Below are 19364 nucleotides of genomic sequence, written 5' to 3'. Positions count from 1 at the left end.
GCCGGGATTACATTGATCCCAACAGCACTGATGCCATATTTTCTTCTGATGAAGGCAGGGAGGCGTTGTCAGGGAACCTGCCTAGCAAGGGGAGGAAGGAGAAAGAAAAAGTAGTTGTTTCAGGAGAGAAGCTGTCTATGTTGATAATGGCAAAAGTAAGGGACAGAGGAGGAAAAAAATAAGGCATTTAGAACCTATTTGCCATCTGTCTTCTTCTGGCCCAACAACTATCTACATTTGGCAGAAGTGTGGCCATCAGGATAATATTCCCTCCACCAGGACTGCAGGGTGGAACAGAAACTGCCTAAAAGGAGGACTCAGAATACAAGCGTGCTCACTTAAAATTATTAGGGCTTTTTTATTTTTTTTTAACAGTTAATTGTATTACATTATTTAAACAACCGTAATTAGATGATAACCAGAATCATTTAAATTTATTTGATGTGTGATTTTTAAATTCTTAAGCACTGTGCTAAGTGTGTTATTATCAACTAAATTAGCATCGTCCCCACTTTTGCTCTCAATAACTTTCAGCTGCTATTATCTGGAATTTTAGTAGCATCTCATCAGTAAAGGCTCAGTGTGGTTGTCCCGTCTGTTCCATTAATAATTTCTTAATTAAATGAGATGACAGCTGTCCCTCCTTGTCCTCACTACCTTGTCACTCTCTTTCTTTCCAAAGTAATTTTTTTTTTTTGGTCTTCCTCATTTTTGCTCCTTATTTTTCTCCCCCCACAGACAGCTCCTGGTGTCGTTCACAAATGGATCTGGAATTTCTTCTCTGATCCTCACCCCGCCTACCCCCATCTGTTCCCTCTCTGTCTTCTTGATTTCAGTTCCATATTCATTTCTCTGCTTCAAAAGCTTTTCTCACTTCTTGCCATCCCCTGTCTCTAGTCCCTTCTCTTGTCTTGGGTTTCTTTTCTGCTGAGCTCTCACTTTTGCCTGAAACACCTCAGTCACGTCACCTACCCGTCCTGTCCATTTCTCCCGATATTTCACCTCATGTTCTAAACATTCAGTATTGGAAACACAGTCCTTGTGTGTAGAGACAGAATTAGTGCCAGCTTCATCATGGAAACCCCTGATGACCTCACAACTGTCAGCTTCACATAAACAATCTCGACTGCAGCCATCCATTTATTTATTCAATTCCAAATATATATTTTTTCCTAGTGACTTTTCTTAATGAGAAATGGGGAACGCTAACTTTGGAACAAGTAGGCTGCTTGCTACCAAAATACAACTCCCGGGAGAACGTGTTTCTAAAGTAGTTCATCTTCCAGGATTGCGTTTCACTCGGAAAGATCAATTGACGGCAACTGGCTTAGAACTATACAAGGTAGAGGTTGAAGAATCTGGGACTCGGTCTTGTTCTAAGCTGAAGACCCCAGTGCCCTATAATAAAATTTATTTTGTAATGCTGCCTTACAATATAGGAACCTGAGAGGTCACATACAAAGGGAAACTAAATTAAATATAATTTCATATAGTTGATCGCTCAGGAAGAGAGGCGCTTCAGCTTACAAAGCATGTTCACATCCGTCATCACGTTTGAAGCTCACAGCAGTCCTGTATGACGGAAAAGACAGGTGTTTACATCTTCACTTCCGAGAAGGGGAAACAGCAGTTCAGAGACATGAGAACTTGTCCAGAGCCACACTCCTGTAAAATGAGGATGTAAACCCAAGTCTCCTACTCCAAACCCCTTGATCTTTTCGTCATGTTGAAAGCACAAGGAGGATGGACGCTACTACAAAAAAAAAAAAAAAAAAATCATGTGTATTAAGAACATTCAAGAAGCCAGGTGCTCTGTTAAGTGTTTTTGTGCATTATCTCATGTAACCCCAGCCTGACCTTTAGTCTTAAAGGTCCAACCACCTACTTGACGTCTCCCTTTGAAAATCCACTAAGTTCTCTAACTGACAGTGTCTAAAATGGCATTGCAATAGCCTAGACAAGACAAAAGAACTAGGCCGGAGGTAGTTTTAGTGGAAGTGGAGAGACCTTGAGATGCTTGGGATATATTTAATTAGATAAATGCTGGTGCTCTTTACTGAGGCAGACTGCTCATTACAACATGTAAATCAGGTAAGGACACCTGTTTAAATTCCTCAGTTGAATCCCCACTGCTTTTAGAGCAAAGCCCCAGTTCCTGACCTTGCCCCACAGAGCACTTCATGACTTTGCCAACGTCCAGCCTCTCTCCTGCCTCGTACTTAGTTTGCTTCCTAAACTCTGGCCCCAGGGCCTTTCTTCTGTTCTTTCAGCCCTGCAATCCTGGCCTCTCCCTGGGCTTTGCCCTTGCTTCCTCTGCCCAGAAAGCTCTTCCTTAGCTCTACACAAGGATGCTCACACTCTCCCCTTCCAAGCTCTTAGCTCAAATGTCACCTCCTTAGAGAAGCCTCTTCTTTTCTTTTTTTAAATGTTTTTTTAAGTTTATTTATTTATGTTCAGAGAGACAGAGATAGTGTGAGAGGGGGTGGGGCAGAGGGAGGGAGGGGGAGAGAGAGAGAGAGAGAGAGAGAGAGAGAGAGGGAGTGTCCCAAGCAGGCTCTGCACTGCCAGCACAGAGCCCAATGTGGGGCTTGAACTCACGAACCATGAGATCATGACCTGAGCTGAAATCAAGAGTCGGACGCTTAGCCAACTGAGCCACCCAGGCGCCCCATAGAGAAGCCTCTTCTTACCACATTGTCTAAAGTCACCCGCATGGCCATGATTGAGTCCACATTACTCTGTTTACTTCCTTCGTAGCGCTGCGTCACATTTTTAATTAATTCATTTACTTATTTATTTTCGTGTTTATTGTCTAGGGACCCTGTCACCTGTGTTTTCTGAAATACCTTCCTGAACCTTGAGCTCCTGGTGGATCCTCAATAAATTTTTATGCAGTAAATAAACAACCTTGGGAGTAAGTTCCATTATTATTTTCATTTTACAACTAAGGAGGTGAAGGCTTAGATAATAATTCACTGATTGTTTCACATTTAGTAGGCGGTTCAGCCCACAACTGATCCCAAAGACATCTGACACCAAGGCTCTTAATCAAAGGTCAGTGTTGTGCCTTTATTTTTGAAGTCCCTGTGTTAGTTGATTCATTCATCATTCATCAAACATTTATTGAGCATTTACAAAGTATCACAGCAGGATACTCTGAGCAAATTCTGGCTCTTCAAAAATGTGTCTTCATGCAGCTTAAAATTTAGCAGGCAATTCTTTTGTGAGGTGAAAAATAATCACCAGTTTATTTTACATATTCACCTGATGTGCTTAAATCTGCATGTATTGATTATAACAAAAGAATCGTAGAAATAAGCCAGTTCCTGAGAGGTTATTTCTTTGTCCCTCTCACCTCCCCTTCCAGGTGGGAAGAATCTTTTCTTTCAGGTAATTTTCTGGAATGAAGGTTTTGTAAGATAGGTTTTTTAATTAAAAATTTTTAAATATTTATTTATTTATTGAGAGAGAGAGAGAGAGAGAGAGAGAGAGAGCATGAGCAGGGGAGGGGCAGAGAGAGAGGGAGACACAGAATCTGAATCAGACTCCAGGCTCTGAGCTGTCAGCACAGAGCCTGATGCGGGGCTCCAACTCACAAGCTGTGAGATCATGACCTGAGTTGAAGTCAGACACTTAACCGACTGAGCCACCTAGGCAACCCTGCAAGATATTTCTTTTTTAAGTGTATTTATTTATTTTGGGGGGGGGGCAGGAGAATCCCAAGCAGCCTCCATGCTGCCAGTACAGAGCCCGATGTGGGGCTTGAACTCATGAACCGTGAGATCATGACCTGAGCTGAAATCAAGAGTTGGATGCTTCACCAACTGAGCCACCCAGGCACCCCACAAGATATTTTAATAACTGACCGAAACAAAATATACAGAGCTCATCTGGCACCATCCAAGTGGCTTGTCACAATAGACTGAATTATTAGTGACACAGATGTGATCCCTTATGTTGACATTAAAGTAAAACCCAAGGAGGGGCAGAAAGAACACTCCGTTGGGAACTGAAAACCCAAGTTCTATTCGCACTTCTTCCCCTAAACTAACCTTAGCCAAATCACAGTCCTCTAAATATTTCTCTCTTCATCAATAAAATGGGGAGGCGGGGGATAGGCCTGTCCTGTTCATATCATGCCAAAATTGTGTGAATCCAATGAAAAAGTTTATGTAAAAGTGCCCTGAGGGGCAGCCTGAGTGGCTCAGTCGGCTGAGCGTCTGATTCTTGATTTTGGCTCAGGTCATGATCTCGTGGTTTGTGAGATGGAGCCTCTCTGAGCTGACAGTCTGGATGGAGCCTGCTTGGGATTCTCTCTCCCTCTTTCTCTGCCCCGCCCACACTCGTGTTTGCTCTCTCCCTCTCTCTCTCAAAATAAATTAATTAACTTGCAAAAAAAAGTTCTCAGAGAAGGCCAAAAGTGCTATACGATGAGCTTCCTATCATTTCAGGACCTTATCGGCTCCTTAGAGGATGGGGAAGGTGGATGGGTCATACATCTATGCACAAAGGGACATAGAGTGCCACTCCCCTCTCCAGCCTCATTTTTCACTCCTGTACGTTATGGTTCTATGCTGCTTCCCTCTGCCTGGAATGTCCTTTCCTCACTGATCATTCTTTTGTGTCATATTTCAAAACCCATCTGGAGTCTTACTTTCTTTGTTCCTGATTTCCTCTTTGGCAGAGTCATCCCTCCTTGTGTGTTTTTAGAGCGATCTGATAGATTTCTTTTATTGAGTTCATGTAATTATAGTGCCATTATTTGTTTCTATGTCATGACATTGGGAGTTTCATGAGAGTTGGGATTGTCCATTCTTCAGAGGATTGTCTTCTTCACACCCCTCCTCTAGTGGCAGCTCATTTTCACCTTCACCCACGTGGTTATCATGTGACCCATCCTGCTGGTCCAGTGTAATATCATCCCTACCCCCAACCAATTGGTTAGGAGTGAGTACCTGACCAAAGCAGAGTATCCTACTCCAAGGGGCAGAGTCATATGACCTAGGGTGAGCTTCTGGTCCAATTTGGGGATTGGAACTAAGGAAAGGAGCCCAGTCTCTTGGTTTGAAAGTAATAAACTCCAGAGTTATCAGCAGCCATGTTATCTGACATGAGGGCAAAAGAAGGAGAATGTTTAGAAAGACATGAATGAAATAAATGGGCCGAGAGGAATAGAGCTGAGACAGAGGGTCCTGAGTGTTGGAATTATCATTTCTAGTTGTTTTAGAAGTCATATTCTACATCTAGGGTTTCCACAAATATACTCTAAGATCCCTATAGTGAATTATACCCCAATCCTTATAATGTATTCCCTTTTGGGCATAGACCATTTCAGGTTGAATTTCTGTCACCACCTAACATAAATAAGTAAACATAAAAACACAATTCTAAAATATTTGCCTGGGCACCGTTGAATCTTCAGTGTTGAACACAGTCTTTAGCTTATTGTACCCATCAGATGAGCTAGTCAATAATTAATCCTTGTTTGAATTCCTGTGTCATACCATTTTCACAATCCTAAGTAAAGATGCCCGATCTTATAAATAACCAAATGTAATAATGCAGCTGTGTTTTTAATCTTTAAATATGGACCAGTTACTTAATAAAAATATAGCAAAACTCATTTTTTGAATAAATTTCCAAAATATTAGGATAACTTCATTATAAGCCTAAGTATCTATTAAATGAACCACATCTTTGGGTAACGTTTGCTTCATAAAGTGCTGATGGGCCCATGGTAGATGAGAGAGAGAATTAAGAGAAGAGAGATGTTATCATGTCAGCTCTAGAGCTTAGCACTTTTGTGGCTTCGGACAAGCCACCCAACCCCCCTGGGCTTTACTTTCCTCATTCAAAAGCAAAGAAGGGGCAGGCAGTTAGGCTTACATAATATCTACCCTATTGACTGCACAACTGGTGTTGTGAATATTAAATGATTAGTATATTCAAGCTATGGGCAAGCTATTTAAATAATAACTTTTAAAGGATAACTTTTGCTCTTATCCTAGTATGTCACTAGTGAATACTTGGATAAGTCGTTTTCCTTCTTTCTGTGCTTATGGAGAGCTGACATCAAAAGTCTAAATAATCAAGTCAAATCAATCAATCCCACAATCCTATGACTGCTGTGCTATAAGCACTGTGACTTGTGATTAGCTGGTGAAAACCTCTACAAAGTTATTTTTAAAGAGAGGTGGGGGGCGGTGTGTAGAGAATATCTCAACATATTTTTCTGTAACTCTCTTTGGTGCCTTTCCCTTTTGAAGATGTCCTTTCTTCACCTCTCACTGAGTGCTATCTCCCAAGACAGAAGCCTTTTACAACAATAATATTAAGTTATACTTGCCTGCCATCTTATCTGGAGGGAAATCCAAATCATTTATCAAGCACATATTGTCTCTGTTTAGGGGCTGAAGAAACTGGCCCAATGAGACACGGCTCTTGGAAAGCCACTGCTGGTGAGTGACAAAACTGAAGGGAAAATGCTGAATCTTCTGCTCATATCATCTGGGGTCCGTTAAACAAAGGCCCTGTTCTTTCTATACAAAAATAACCAATACAAGAACATCTCAAAACCCTTTCCTGCCGTCGTGAAGGAAAAGGATGGAAATGAGTGGGCACTTAATCACTGCTCCCCTCTGTGCTGAGTTTCCTGACCCCTCTTCCTCCTGGTACTCTCCAAGAATTGCAGGAAATCGGACCTCTAATATGGAAAAAATAACACTTAGCAAAGAAAATGGCAAACATTTCCACCGGGGTAGTGTTTTGTGAGAACACACCGATTGGCTTTTCGGGGCTGAAGTCTCTGGAGAAAGAGAAGGATTGAACTTGGAAAACACTCAACCTCCCCCCCCCCCACCCCAACCCCCGCCTGCCATTCCCCCTAGCTTCTTCTCTGGCGATTTCAAAGTCAAGGAGAAACTGAGACGGGTGAGGAGAGGCGGGGGCCGGGGGGTGGGCACAGCAGTTGGGGTGGCTGCAGGAGATGAGGGAAAAGAGAGTCTGTGTGCTATGAATGGAGATCCTCTTGTGGTCTCTCCTTCTCTGAGCCCAAAGCAGAGGCTGCCAGTCTAAGACTTGGGGTGCATGTGAGCAGCACGTCCAATTTCTCAAGGACAATGATTAGATTCAGATCCAGGAACCTCTTCTCTGAAATGCTTAAGCTTGCTATTAGTAATAATAATAATAGTAATAATAATGACAGCCAGCACTTACTGAGCATGTGACATATGCCAGTCCCATCATTTCCATGTATTAATGTGTAACATGTAGCACGCAACACGTAAGTACTTGGCTGAGCATGTAACATGTGCCAGTCTCATCATTTCCATGTAGTAACTCATGATTCTTTTTTTAGTTAAAAAAATTTTTTTTTACAATAGTTTACCTTTGAGAGACAGAGTGGGACAAAGTGAAAGCGGGGGAGGGGCAGAGAGAGAAGGGGGGGACACAGAATCCGAAGCTGGCTCCGGGCTCTGAGCTGTCAGCCCAGAGCCGGGTGTGGGGCTCGAACCCACGAACCATGAGATCATGACCTGAGCTGAAGCCGAACGCTCAACCAACGGAGCCACCCCAGTGCCCCTTAACTCATAATTCTTAAAGCCATCTTCAAGTTGCTAACACAGGCTCAGCCAGTCAACGTGGGGGGGCAATTCATAATCAACGTGTGATGGTGTTTCACAATCCTTTTACATTTGTCTTTGGATATAAAGGCTTCCGGTGTTTTTAGAACTTATTCCAAACCTGAAAATGAAGGTTCGTTAGGAAGACAGAGATGGGACAGAGATGAGCTAGCACTCAAACGTTCTCGATAAAGTTGTGTTTAAGGAATGAAAAGAGTGGATGAAAAGAGGAACCATTCTTGGTGACCACTCGACACCTGCTGTCCTATAAATTTTGTATCGTACATTTCTCGAAATTGTATTATCACAGAATTTAAGAATAAGGAAGGACTTGCCGATACATCTAATCTGTTCTCTACTTAGGAAGAGAAAACGAGGCTCAGTGCTTTGCCTCAGGTCCCACAGCTCACCAGAGGCATCGTTAGAGCTAGGAAAGTAGTTCCCGACTCCTCATCCACTGTTTTGGGGTTTTTGGTTTTTGTTTTTTTTCCTGCCTTCACTGCCTCACACGTGAAGTAATAGGGAAACTCGTCTTTGTCCTTAATAGAATTCTATGTTTTTCCCCATTGTTGCAGTGTCTCTCTTGGTTCTCCTGATGCTCTGATTTTTTTTTCTTTTTTTTTTCCCCTCCTCACTCAATCTCTTGAAAGGAGATGTAGCAGAAATGTGAATGGGGAGGAGCTGGAGGTTCTGGCAGAGTGAGTGTATCAGTGCAAGTGTTGGAGTAGAGGATAAATGAGGAACCGGAAAGAAAACCAAAACTATTTGCAAGGCCGTGTTGGATATTCTAAGACGCCTGACAGAGGACAAGGCCTTTTACGTTGTCCCGAGGAAGATCATCAGAGCTGCTGGTGTTTTGACATCTGGGGCCCAGGGACTGTGTCCGTTCCTGAGGGTAACCAGGCGACAGGCCCTGCAGAGGCTGGAACTAGAGGAGTTATTTGGGGGCCGCTGAAGGGAAGGTATCCGGACTGTGTGCAGTGAGTGAGAAAGCGAAGAAGCTTATTTGTGGGAGGAAGGGCAGAGCAACAGGTCAGGGAAAATGGAAATCAATATGGGGGTGGGAGTGGGGGACCCGATGACTCTCAAATTCCCTCAGGGACAACTGACCCATCGCGAGCTTTGAACAAATTTCCTTGCGGGCTTTTTATTAACCTTTTCATCTTGAGACAATTGTAGTGAAGTTGTGTCCTTTGCAAAGAGGGGGTGACTTCTGAGAAGAGCCAGGAGAGGAAAGGGGCAGGTGAGCCGGTGCTGGAAGGGGAATAGCACTCAGAGAATGAGGCCGAAGGGCAGAGAGCCGACGGACACAGGGACGGGGACGGGCAAGACCAAGACCTGGTGGAGCCGAGGGGAGAGGGGTGACGATGGCTGCCTTCCAGATCCCCCACGGACTCGGTGCCCAGCCAGACTCACTTTGCATCCCCAAGAGCCAATCAGCTGCTCCTCGCCGCTGCGCAGGGAGAGCATCAAAGGGATTTAATAATGGTTGGCAAATGTCAAATTACATTGAATCGAAACCAAATTCCAGACATTTCGGGCTGCCTAGTCATTAGCCACCAATTAGTGAACTCGCTTTTCAGTCAAAGCGTTTTTTTATGCCCTCTCCTTTCCATGACAAGGAAGCACGTGCTGGGGCGGCCGGGCCCGCGCATCACTCCTCAAAGCTTACTCAGCCGAGGAACAATCTAGTCCCTGTTCTCTCACGGCTCTGTTTCCTTGCTTGCTCTCCCAACAGCACTTTCAGGAGTGGAAGGGAACATTGAGTGGCGTGTGTACCTCCCGTCCTGCAAATGTGAGGAACTCAGAGAAAGAGAGAAATGGGTCATTTTCCCCTTTTCCTGGGAATCGTGAAGTCATAAAACGTAGAGAGGACGTGGAGAATCATCTAAAACCTTTTCTCTAGGTGGAAGCAAGGGGCTTTGGCTCCTGTACATGGAAGAGCGATGCGTACCAATTACACAGGAGGGCATTAGGTGAACTCATTTCACCTCTAATGGCCCATGTTCTGATGCAACGGCATTACATTCCAGCAACAGAGCCGTAAACATTTACCACAAAACAAGACGACGCTCTATTGATTGCTGAGTATCTGCTTCATCCTTCCCTTTCCAAATTAGCTCAGATTTATGGCGATTCCCTTCCTGTTCCCTGAGCCAATCACCTCATCTCTGGGGCGGTACGGGTCAGAGGAAGGAGATAAGTAGGAAGCTGTGACCACATTTTCAAGGAGAGCTTTTGCAATCATTTTGAAAATTCCCCTTTCCTCCTAGTTTTCCCTGTTCGGTCTTCCACAGGCCTATTTTGGGAATGGCTTTCTCAGAATATAGAAAAACCCACATTCTCCAACTGTGGCATGGATTTTGTCCTCTAGTTTAGTTGATAAAACCTGGAGGTAAAACCAGGCTTTAGCTCAAGGGCTGCTTGACAGACAGCGGACTCCTCTGGGGTCCTCAAGCTCTTAGGGCCGGGGGACTTCTGCTTAAAAGATGAACTTCAGGGGAATCAAGGGGCAGTGATGAAGGAGGCAAAGGTATAAAAAACAAATAGGACTTGACACAGAGACATTGTTGTTGGCATCTCAGAAGCCAAGGACAGGGTCCAGACTTTGGTCTTATGCCCAGAGGGGATGGGTCATTAAGGCCGGGTAATAGGCTGGCATTTCTATGCCCAGGTTAGGGCTCTGCCAGAGATCATCTCTGCACAGGGCATGAGCCATATAAGAAGATTGAATCAAAACCAACAAAGATGAACCTTACTATCCCCAAGGAGTTACCACCAGAGTTCTTTTCTAAGAAAAGACCCAGAGGCCTCTGTTTCAGCATACATTCAGGGGAAGGTCCCCGGGACTTCACCTGATCAGCTGCCCTGTTGGAGGTCCCCCAGTAGTCACTGGTGGAAAGGCAACTCTCATAGTGACAGATCCTAAACAATGCGGTCTGATGAAGAGACACACTGTCCTTTCAGCAAATCACAGGTGCACATGAAAATCCATATTTCCACTGAATAAAAACTAGAAAACACTTACATGAAATTTTAAAATGTTGCTTTGCTTTACATGTGAGTGTTTCTCAGGCTCTGAGATGCTCTGAAAATGACCCCGAGAGAACATGCTAGGTCCTAGGACCTAGGTGGGTCTAGGTCCCACCCCCAAAGAATCTGATTCAGGTTTGGGATGAGACTCAGGAAACTGCATTTTTGAAAAGAACCTTTGATGATTCTGATGTACGTGGTCATTGGTCTGCCCTCTGTAAAACACTGCACACACCTGGCCTTTGTATGCATTGAAACCGAAATCAATTGCTATGTGGGGGTCAAATATGTCACATAAATCAAAACCCACCTATGTTGTAATGGACAGGACGGTGAGCTAAGAGAGAAAATTGCCATTGGGCATTTTACAATCCTGACTCTCTAAGATTCATTTTATTGTTATTATTTTATGACTGCTTATGTGTCTTGAGAAACGTTCAAACAGGTATGCGTGTAGCTGACAAATCTTCTACAACGCACATATCCAGGCAGCCCTCCTGCCTGGAGATCGGTGTTTAGCAAACGAAGATGCGTTCGAATTCTCTGTGTCGTCCCACAGATTTCTAACTGTGCCTAGGGAAACCAGGAGAACAACTCAAAGCATTGTCTTAGTGGCATCTTTTTAAGTTATGCTGAAAAGTGCACACACCCTTCCACAGGGAAATAGGGATGCTATAACGAGACAGAAGAGGAAGAAAAGGCACCTGGGAAGATGAGGCCAGCTCGCTGGGACAATACCAGAGAAGGGGGCCCAATGTGGGCTTTGGGGCAAGTTCCTCACAGTGATTTTCTGAAGACACCAGGAGGCAGAGAGCAGGGAGGGAGAAAAGAGGAAAAGAGAATAAATGGGACCACAAGTGGGAAAAAAAATCAAGATTGGGAACAGAAAGGTGTTAAAAGTCCCCAGGGCCAAAGAGAAGATTCAAATTATAGTCGTTTATTAATATTGTCATTGCATACTATATACATTAGGGTGGGATTAACCATTTCCAAGCAGGGATGGAAAGTGATTTTGTGACAAATTCGACACTGAATCCATTCAGGTAAGGTTTCAAGTGACAAGTCTTTCTGTTTTTGTTTCCATGAGTCCTCCAGAGCATGTAAATAAGATCAGGGTGTTTATTTCTTATAGCCTGGGTTCTTTGACTGGCAATCCCATGATCCTGGGTCATGTGCTTCTGAGAACAGTCTGCGAACTTAACCCCCCAGTGATGCTGCAGGAAATATATCCTCTTGCTTTGGTTTTGATATTATTTAGAATCCTTCGGTGATGACCCTTTAAATATTCCCCCAAACACTCAAGCACATTCTCATTTTTACGGAGGGAACCTGACCTTCCTTTCATAAGACCAGGACCCAGGAAGTTGTTGCTTCAAGGAACAGAACCCAGCCTGGCAACTGAGGGTCTGTCATTGCCATTATTATCTAACTAGAAGCCACCCATTTGCTGGTAGCTGTTTCCTGTGATAAGCTCCACAGGCCAGCTTCCTGGAAACTCTTATTTTGATCATGTAGCAGACTTTGCCAGCAACAAAATGTTGTTTAAGTCCCTTTATGAACTCATTTGACTCTCCCGTGGTTCTGTAGTGATGGGCAAAGAACTGCCTGCCTGAGTGCTAACCTCTATCTCCCGAGTCCCAAAGTTAGCCACCTGTATCTGTGATTTTTTTTTTCTATCCATGGTCCCCATATCTCCCATCCACCTTGCACTTGAAGCCTTTCCTTTGAAAGGATAGAATAAACTTGAGCACATTAAGGTACACATGATGGATAAGGCATAAAGAGTCACCTCTTTCTGCCTAGCTGTAGTTTAAATACAGGAAAGCCACTAGGCAAAAAATAAATATTTAGGAGTAGACTATCAAGTGCCTGGAAACTGGTTGGAAAAATATTTGGAGGGTCACATTGTGTATATGTGTACACGTACAGATGGTGGTCTGGGAATTTCAGAAAACATGCCGCGGAGGTGAGCACATTTTTTTGCAGTTGTATCTTATAGCATATACATTTATTTCTAGGCATTGACTATTGACGGGGGACACAAGGAAAAGGTGATTTCCTTGATTCAGTCAATGCCTAATGTCCAGGGCACCATTTCCAGAATAATGGTATGACCTGGCCATGAGCCCATCCACTGAGAGCGCTTTTCCCTGAGGGAAGATGGGTGTTCCAAGGATGGGAAAACAAGGCAGAGAATGCATGCACACTTCACTCACGGTCACATTATCTGCTTCCTCCTAAGAGACCTCTGGGTCCTTAAGTAACTTCCCAGTCATCAAATCAGTCTTTATTAAATTTTCACATGCACTTAGTTTTAGATTCAATTTGAAATGTGCTCCAAGGAGCATCATATGGACTAAATAATTAGCTAAAGAGAAATGGAACAGAATAGATCTCAGACTATGGCACAGAACAGCGTGGAGAAACACTGCCGATCTTAGTTGAGCATTACTGCATGTCAACAACCCTGGGTTGACTCCTGTTCTGCAAAGGATGTGCCGTATCACCGTGGGCAAGCTGCAACCTCTCTGAGCCACAGTTTACTCAAGTACAACGGTGGCCTTGAAAGAGATCTCCAACTTCCCTTTCAATTCTAGCGTGTGATGACCTACTCATATTCAAAAGTACCTTTTGTAATGAATCGGGGAGGAAATGGAAATAAAGTCAGTGTTGTCAGCGGTGATGCCGTGGCTAAGCCACACACACAAGCATCAAGTTAGCTCCTGGATTATCCAGAAGCAGTACATTCTAGAGTTACCTCTTTCTGGCTAATTGTCCACTGGATTGAGAATCAGGGGACGTAGGAGCCAGCTCTGTCACTTACTCTGCCCCCTGGGCCTTCACAATTCACTTGCCCTCTTTGAGCCCCGGGTTCTCTATTTGTGAGGGCAAAGGGTCATGGCAGTGAATGATACCTATTCCATTACCATGCAGTCTTGCTGGACAGCTTAAATGCAGTGCTTGTGAGGAGAAAATTCTATACAGACAGACGTCTTGTTCTACCACCCTTTTGTACCTGTCTGTTTCTTTCTGTTACTTTTAAACAGTATGGTGGTATGTATACCTATATTATGATAAGACAGAATTTCTTAAAAAGAAATAGGTCAAGTTCAAGCAGGCAAAATATTGATTGTCTTTGATAGCGCAGATAAAATGTTGAATGTTGGAGAAGGAATCATGAATTGGCTCCTCATGGATAACCCTGCAAACCGTCATGTAGCCGTCACCTCGAAATCTTGTTTCAGTTAAAAGTTTTAACCATCTCCTCTTTTAAACCTCTACTCGTAAGCGGAAGACGAGCTACATTATTTGATAATTGACTACATTATTTATCAATTGAACTGAGCTCTGCTTTTTATGAGGCTCCTTTCCATTAGCACAGAGTACCCCACTGGGTAGGCAACTTCAGATTACAACTGTCACGAGGCTTATGCACTTCTCTCCCCTAGGAGAGCCAGGTTATGCTTTCAGATGACAGCCTGTTGAGTTACAATTATCCTTCTTTTTGCACTCGCTAGTTACCAAGCTTGCTTCTCCAGTCTACTAGTGGACGAGGAGATAAATATTGCTGGAAGCTGACACAAAGACGGCGTAATAGGGAGGACACAGCAGAGAAGGGAGAGTCACCCAGTATAAAGTCAGGAGCCATTTAGGGTGAGCTCAGGAATCCCAAAGTCTGGAGTCCTCCCTGAACTTGTATTATATTGCAAAAATGGATGCTCAAAAAGGTTGTAAAGTGGGTAATGTATTTTTAGCCATATTTTAAGCAAAAGTTAAGTCTCTAAATGTGGAAGCTTCAGTTGTCTAGAATATCCCCTTATGTAAACCATCTCGTCTCCTTATGTGAAACGATCAGACTTACTACCCGCTCCTCCTTTCAGCACAATGTTGGTCGTCCCCCACCTAAAATATCCAATTCGATCTCTTTTTTATCAGTCAGCTTCTTGGTACAGAAAAATAACCTTTGTTCTAAGTCATACTGCAAAGCTATCTTATCCTTCCTCCTGCAAAGAAACATCTAGGCAAATGACTTTGGTTATGAGAATTAAATCACTCATCTAGTTACAGAGCTACTGAAGGACCGGGAACCAGGAGACAGGTCCGTGGCCTCTGGGCTAGTGATTCCCCACCCCCGCCCCAGATCTCGAGGTTTCTCCCCAGTCAACATTGGGTTGCCCTGTTGCTCAGCTCACTTGTCTGCTCTGGAGATGTGGCAGCTGATACAATTTTCAAGACCCTTTTCTGGCCCTCGCAGCTCCTCCTTTTCCTGGTAGCCTAAATTTTATCAGGGTGAGGACACAATCACTCAGCTTCCCTTCCCAACCAACCGCCACTATCCTTTTGTCTGCTCTCCTCTTCAGAGACTGGAACATGTCTGTGCCAATGGACTAAGTTCGGTCACTGCACCACAGTTTTTCTCTTTTTCCTCTATGCAAATTTGAAGTTTCTTGCTGGATTCATTTGACGAGGAACTGAGGTTACTCACCGCTCTAGCCGGTTCCAAATCCAAAGCGTGAAAAGAAAGCTTGAGTAGTGACACGTCCCCCGTAAGTGAGAAAGGTGCTTACTGTCGGTTCCAGTTAACGATACCACTTCTCTGGGGGAAACGCCCTGCAGGGGATGCTGGGATAACAACACGGGTTCGATTCCCTACCTTCCTCCTCACTCGGTTGTTCTTTCCTGGAGGTCGGGCGTGGGAGACAAGATTTTAGTGAGTGTTCTTTTCAGCTCTGAAGAATTTCCCGAGGACTTTCACCCCACCCATCCCCCCTCTCCTCCATGTTTGAGGCTGCTTATATATGCATCTCCCTCCCCGCCCTATGTCTGGCCACCTGAAGGTCTCCACCTCTGGTTAGCCACCTGTTCCCCACTTTGTTCCCAACTCTCTCCTGGGCGTCGACTCCCCCCAACCCTCACCTCAGTTATTCCCTCCGACCTCTGCCTCTTTTCCCTCCTCCACAAACTGCTTCCGGGTAGCCTTTCCAAATAGGCTCCTATTTCACGCTGTCCCGGAATAAACTCTCGCCTTCTCTCACCAAACAAACTGCTTTCAATAAGCCTCTCCTACCCCCCCTCCCAAACAAATAACATCCCGTAACCCACCTCGTTCTGAGATATTGCTTTTCATAACCTCCAACCGTTTGTTCCCCTCCTCTCAGAGAAACAGTTTTCAGAGTTCCTTCTTATTGGGCACTGAGCTACCTCGGTGAAACCATAAAACACACACACACACACGCACACACACCCACACACACCCACACACGACCAACAGCCTCCCAAACAAAGACAAATGACCTAATATAATCTCCCCTTCCCTTTCTCTCTCTGAGAAAGAAAACTCTTGTGAGGTGTATAAGGGCCCATTTGGGTCCCTTTGAGGATTTCCTTCTTCCCGACGAAATGAGCTAAGGAGAACTACAGTAAGGCATTCCAAGGCCAAACACATTCTACTGTTTATTACACATATTACATTCTTAAATAAAAATGCGTCACATAACATTTTTTGCATAGATATCTTACAATATACCAATTTAAAAAAGAATTATGAAACAGACCAGTAACAAAAATAAATTTTTTCTTCATTAATAATTTTGTAACATTAACATACCACCATCATATAATACAAATAATAGTTTTAAATCTTAAGACTTTTGTACAGCAAAAAAACTTGACAAAGTAATATATTTATATATATATATAAAAAGCTTAAAAAAAATAAAATGTCAAAAAAAGGCATAACCGAGGGCTATAAGACTGGGTACTTCTGTGATATATTATAAATACCAGAGAAGGCCTGAGAGAATGTGACCTGGGGGGAGGCGGGGGAGGGAAGGGGGCTGGGAGTAGGTCTCTCCTAACACACTTGTTAGACACATCTGGCAAAAAGAAAATGTATAGTGCAAAAATAAATTTCTTCAAGCAACTGTTAAGAGGATAATAGAGATTTGAAAGAAAAGTGGTGGTGGTCGGGAAGTTGTGTGCTGGGTATGGGGACAGGGTGATGAGAGAGAAGGAGTTTGGGGCGATTCATGGAAAGGAAGGGCAGGCTGCAAAAACATTCAACATTTATTTTTGCCTCTGTGTTAGCAAGGAGATCTTGGCCATAATAGGTGTATTTTTCCTCCCTGGAATGAAGCAGAAGTGAAAGATAAGGAAATTAAATCAGGTCTGGGTTTAGATAGGAAATGCATGCTGGAAAAAAAAAAAAAAAAAAGAAAGAAAGAAAGAAAGAAGAAAGAAAAGAAAAGAAAAGAAAAGGAAAGGAAAGAAAACGGTTGAGAACCAGCCAATGAGCCCCAAAGCCTTTTGGAACCTAGATTTGCAGAAATCATTCTGCCTCCGGTCCCAAGGCCTAGGATTAAAATGTCCCCTTTCCCCACCCGCCGCCCCTCCCCTCCACGTGGAGCTCCCAGTGTGGTTTCAATATACTGGCATTATAAGCATCCGTCCCCCCCAAAAGATATTAGGCACTGGTGGCTACTCCTCTTAAACGTCAGTAGCCTGTTTTCCTTCTGCGAAGGTACAATAGGTACATCTGCACGCCTGTCTAGGCGTGGGCACACATACCACCCTCATTATTCTGACGTGGGGTCCGTTTTATGGCAGTAGACAGAAGCTGGAGTCAAAGCAGTTTACGATTCCAAAGCTTACAGTTGAAAAAAATTGTATAAACAGTCCCCAACAAAGAACGTATCACCCTTCCCTCATGACCGCTGAGAGGGAGCCCTGTTTGAAAAGAGTATCTGGTTGGGGATATTAGTGAAGTGACCGCCTAGGATTTCGCTCTCCATTTTTGATACCTGTTTCCCGAGGACTTAAAAACGTAAATGCAAAACACCTGAAGAATACAGTACTATATTGGAAGGGCGCACAGAAGAAAAGTGAATTGCAGCTTTATTTTTCCCCCCTTTTCCGGGATCTATTTATCAGGAACCAACAGAGGGGGGTTAAGAGTGTTAAAAGCAAGAGAAAACCCTGAAGCCTCAGGCCATTAGTCAGGGGATCTCATGTTTACAAGCAGTTTTTGTTTCCTTGGACGCATTTTTGTTATTCCGTCTCAAGTATTCCCGAAGATCCTCACTGAGGAAAGGAGGCCGTCAAAGAGGCATTGGTGTATGCTCAGGCCAGCCCCTCTAGTTTCCAAACTGAGAGATCACCATGTTTACCGAAATTTAACCCAAACTCAGAATTCGAATTCTCTCCTCCAGCCCCTACCCTCCCACGACCACCCACTCCTCCCACCCCCCCCCCAACGCTTGGCAGGTGGCCACTTCCAGAAGATGCCAGGGAAAGCTTCCACATGTACATTTCAAACAGGCTCTGCTTGATGAATTTTCACTTTGGCAAAGATCTGGGTGCAAAATTATGGCCAGAAATGCTGGCCCTCATGAGATCTTTTAAAAAGAAAGAAACGACAAACCTGATTTTTGCAGTTAAATACGTCGTATCTCTCTGACTTTCCCTACCTTCTTCCTTCTCCTAAAACCAACTTGTGCAAAAGAGAAGACAAAAGTACTCTGCACTGTAGTTTATATTTTATGAAGCGACTTCCATGGCGGAAATCATTTTGAACCAATGAAACTGATCACTAGAGGTGGTTGTTCTTGCCATTGGAGTTCATTCCTTTTGACTTTGCCATACAATTCAGGCATGGGGGCTATGGGCGGAATGTTCTGAATGCACTAGGTGAGCTGCCCTGAAAGTCCCATTTATTTCCCCTTTTGATGCAAATAGACATGGCTAATCTGGAAGCTTATCCCAAAGGAAAGTCCTTAAAAAATCTTCTCTGGCTTCTGGATTCAAAGAAGATTTTTTTTTTAAAGATAGGAATCAGTTCTGCTAATCATGCGTGAGGTTGGCTGTCTTTTTACCCTGTTATAATCAGGCAATCGAAGATGGAAAAAGGGCACAAGAGGCGAAGGAGGGGAGGAGATGGGGTGTCTGAAGGGCTTTGCAAGGGAAAGCACACAGAGAGGAGGAGGAAATGGCCAGCATGAGTTCATTTTGGGGTTTCCGATATTTTTATAAAATGCAGCTTTGTCATGGAATCTGAACATTTCTTTTTCTGGACATAGGACTCATCACCACCAGGCTTTAGGCTGGGCCAATTAACTGTTAGTGGGGCAGGAGGCCAGTAGCTAGGAGAAGCATGATAATTTCACGTTTCCACATCTTTGACTCACAGCCATGTGGCAGGAGGATTCAGAAGCACAACTTGAAAGAAAGGAAATGGTCAATGGCTTAGAAACACTCTTCCTCTGAACATCAAGCTCTGAACCCTGGATAGAATGTGCTCGAGAGGACAACCGCAGGAAACACCATGCCAGGTTTTTCCTTCCAAATTTGGGATCCCCGGGAATGTCAGGAGGTAACGATTCAAATGAGAAAGCGGTTTAATGTGTTTTAATTGTCCATTAAAGCACGGTTTTAAATAACCTGTCCTCTTGGGGGGCAAAGCATCTTCAGATGGTTATTTCCTGGAAAGCCTGCTCCCGCTCACAGGCTCTTACCAACCATCTCTGTCATTTCAGAGACGATGGACATTTTATCACAAATCCGTTTCCAAAATGATGGGGTGTTACCCTCGCTTTTGTGGCTAGGTCACCGATCACAGGTGTCAACCAGGCTAGAGAAGAACAGTTTCAAAGCCATACACTTAGCACCCACCGAATTGCAGGCCAATTCTCACAGCCCACAAAGGACTCTGAA

Source organism: Panthera onca, chromosome C1, assembly GCF_046562875.1.
Source record: "Panthera onca isolate mPanOnc1 chromosome C1, mPanOnc1 haplotype 2, whole genome shotgun sequence".
NCBI classification, from domain to species: Eukaryota; Metazoa; Chordata; class Mammalia; order Carnivora; family Felidae; genus Panthera; species Panthera onca.
The sequence above is the reverse complement of the archived record's forward strand: the minus strand, read 5'-3'. Positions refer to the sequence as shown.